The sequence below is a fragment of the Saccopteryx leptura genome, chromosome 1, assembly GCF_036850995.1.
Source record: "Saccopteryx leptura isolate mSacLep1 chromosome 1, mSacLep1_pri_phased_curated, whole genome shotgun sequence".
NCBI classification, from domain to species: Eukaryota; Metazoa; Chordata; class Mammalia; order Chiroptera; family Emballonuridae; genus Saccopteryx; species Saccopteryx leptura.
Genome location: NC_089503.1, coordinates 376,809,492 through 376,813,327, shown reverse-complemented (window position 1 = coordinate 376,813,327; position 3,836 = coordinate 376,809,492).

The following is a 3,836-nucleotide window of genomic DNA, read 5'->3' as shown; positions in this document are numbered from 1 at the left end:
CTCCCCTCTGCCCCGCGCCGTCCGGGGCGCCCGGCCGAGCGCGCCCCCGCGGCCGCGGCTGGCGGTTGGAGGGCGCGAGCACGCGTCCGACACACCCCCCCCGCCCTCCGGGGCTCCCCGCTTCTCCACTCAGGGAGCGGCCACAGGAGCCAGAAGTGGGGAGGAGCGCGGAAGCTGGCGGAAGGAAGACCAAGGGGAGGGGAAGTGAAGCGCGCGACCAGCACTTCACACGCTCCGCCTCCAAACCTGCAAGATGGCGGCCGCTGGGCCGCCCACTTCCCCGCCCCCTGGCGACCACGTGACCCCCACGGGCCTCTGCGTAGGGCGGACTGGGAAGAAGGGAAGGGAGGAGGGGTGGTCTGGCTGCTCTTCCCGGGATGCTCGAGGCTTCCAGATGCGGTGGGCTTTGAGGCTCTTGGGCGCATCTTCGCTCTTCTCTTGTCTTCCAGCCCTATTAATTTAGTGAGGACAATAAACAGTTATCAATTACTTGAATATAAATAACTTCCCAAACGTTAGGTGTGTCAAAGGTTACCACCTCAGGAAGAGTGACCATCGAAGTCTTGGTTCCCACAGAAGGCTAGTGACAGCCATCAGCTTACTTTTCAGTTTGCCTGGTTGCTAGAGGAGGAAACTGAGGATGGAAATGTGTGAAATGGGGGAGAGAGAATCCAACCGAAAGCAGACATCGGATTAAATTTTCAGCCTCTGTAGGGCCTGTAGCCACAGCCATCGCTGTGGTGGCCATTCACATGCAGGTTCCCATTGGATTCCGGCAGAGGGTAAAGAAGCAGTGGAGCCAAAAAATAGTGGGCCATTCCACTATTAAAAGTCTCGCACCGGCCCACAAGCAAACACTCAGGGCTTCCAAAGCCACTGACACATTCTCCGGTCCCACAACCAGGAGACTCTTCTCTGGTTTCTCCTAGAATCAAAAGCCCCACCAGTCTTAGCCGAGCTCACAAAAGCCCCTCACCTCTGGTTCCCGGTCTGCACACCTCCTTTCTCCGCACAAACTGGCTTCTTCCTCAGCACGCTGCATTTTCTCTCTCTCTCCCTGTGCAAACATGCTTCTCTCTCTCTCTCTCTCTCTCTCTCTCTCTCTCTCTCTCTCTGCCAAACTTTCTGGGCAAAAATCTCTCCTCCAGCAAACATTAGCAAGACAATGGCCCTTCCCAAGCAGGAAGGTAATATGCAATTTCACAGATCACATACCTGGCGCTGCCCAGTGCCATTTCTTAACACTAAAGAGAGCAAACTTAAAAAATACAGATTTTACAAAGTCATTTGCCCAACAGCCTCCCAACCACAACATTTGGTCATGTGGAAGATAAGGCACCACATTGAGCCTGAGGCAGGATAGTAAGAAGCTAGGAAAATTCCTTGGCAAGTGGAATGGGGAAGGGCAAGAACTTATCCTACACATTCTTTGAAGGTGAAGCTCACCAGAGAATGACCTATACCTGTTCATTTTGATGCATCAACATATTAAAGGATACACCTATAACACTGATGAATATTCTATTGAGATCCTCTCCAGAGATCTCCCCTAAAATTCCTGCCTTTGGAAAACAGATAAAAACCTCTAAGACAAGGAGTCCGTCGTGTGCTGTCCCTGGAGTACACCTGCATCTCCCTCCTCTTTCCTCTTCTTTCTTCAGACTCATATCTTTGCTTTCTTTCTCCTAAGCTCCAAAGGTTCCAGGAGACTTGCAACCAGGGGAGCTGTGGGTACAGGGCAGCAGCAGCAGTGGGCAGAGGGTAGTTGTCCCAGTCTAACCCCAGAATCTGTCTCCAATGACCCTTCTTTTGCCTCTGTAGCTTGTTTCCTGTGTCCAAGCAGCCCAGCTGTTTCACTTCTTCTGCCTCTGTGATTTTCTATTTTTTTTAAAAAAAATTCCATTAATTTGAAAGGAAAGGAGAGAAAATGGGGGGTGGGGGTGGGGTGGGGGTGGAGAGAGAGAACCATCAAATTGTTCCACCTAGTTGTTCCATCTAGTTGTGTGATCATTGACCTTTGTGCACTGGGACCTCTGTGCACTGGGACAACGTTCTATCCACTGAGCAACATGGCCAGGGCCTGACTTTCTAAAAGGCCAAGGTATCTCTCAGAGCAGCCCACTCAAATCTTCTCTTCTAGTATACTTTTGTTTTGCATGCTAAATAAACTTCCTCTTGCGCTAGAGTTCCTGGCTCTGAATTCTTTCTTTGATGAACTCAAGAACTAAGAGCTGCCTGCCAGGCGGTGGCACAGTGGATAGAGCGTTGGACTGGGATGTGGAGGACCCAGGTTCGAGATCCCAAGGTCGCCAGCTTGAGCGCAGGCTCATCTGGTTTGAGCAAAGCTCACCAGCTTGGACCCAAGGTCACTGGCTCGAGCAAGGGGTTACCCGGTCTGCTGAAGGCCCGCAGTCAGGGCACATTGAGAGAGCAATCAATGAACAACTAAGGTGTCGCAATGAAAAACTGATGATTGATGCTTCTCATCTCTCTCCGTTCCTGTGTCTGTCTCTATCTATCCCTCTCTCTGACTCTGTCTCTGTAAAAAAAAAAGAAAAAAGAGAGAACTGAGAGCCCACCTGTAACAAGTCCACATCATGACAGAAGGCCTGTGAGTGATTGGAGGGTGTGAGCGATTCACACCTGCTAATCTATGAACATAATAGTCCCCAGTTGCAGGGCCCTGCTTACTAACTACAGAAGTCAAGAAAAAGACAATACAAAAAGCAATAAAAATAATGGTTCAAACATGCAAAAAATGTTGACCCTAGCGGTAGAGCGTCGGCCTAGCGTGCGGAGGACCCGGGTTCGATTCCCGGCCAGGGCACACAGGAGAAGCGCCCATTTGCTTCTCCACCCCTCCGCCGCGCTTTCCTCTCTGTCTCTCTCTTCCCCTCCCGCAGCCGGGGCTCCATTGGAGCAAAGATGGCCCGGGCGCTGGGCATGGCTCTGTGGCCTCTGCCTCAGGCGCTAGAGTGGCTCTGGTCGCAATATGGCGACGCCCAGGATGGGCAGAGCATCGCCCCTGGGGGGCAGAGCACCGCCCCTGGTGGGCGTGCCGGGTGGATCCCGGTCGGGCGCATGCGGGAGTCTGTCTGACTGTCTCTCCCTGTTTCCAGCTTCAGAAAAATGAAAAAAAAAAAAAAAAAAAAAAAAATGTTGACCCTACACAGTCAAATTCTTCATCAATCATTAGTTTTTTGTTGCGACACCTTAGTTGTTCATTGATTGCTTTCTCATATGTGCCTTGACCGTGGGGCTACAGCAGACTGAGTAACCCCCTTGCTCAAGCCAGCAACCTTGAGTCCAAGCTGGTGAGCTTTGCTCAAACCAGATGAGCCCATGCGTAAGATGGCGACCTCAGGGTCTCGAACCTGGGTCCTCCGCATTCCAGTCTGACGCTCTATACACTGCGCCACCGCCTGGTCAGGCCACAGTCAAATTCTTCAAAATAAAAACCATGGCTTAATAGTTTTCGTCTATCAACTGGAAATACAATGACTGAAATTGGTATGAAAATCAAGTTTCTGATTCCAAAGCAAAAGTGGAACAAAGAAAAAATTAATTATAAAAGCTTTCTATTTTCTAATTTACATGTTTATATATTTAATTTAAAATGTATCCAATTTCACATATTTGTGTAATGATGTATGGTTACATTTCAGCTCAGTAAAAATGAAGTGAAATTTTTACCAGTTGATTTTCTTATACTCAGCTTACTGCACTTCTTAATATTACCTTCCTGCTTCCCATGGGCATTTGAATTTCCAATTCCTGACTTTTGGCTTTCGTGACTTAAAGAGACCTTAATCATATCAAGGTTATCAATATAGTCT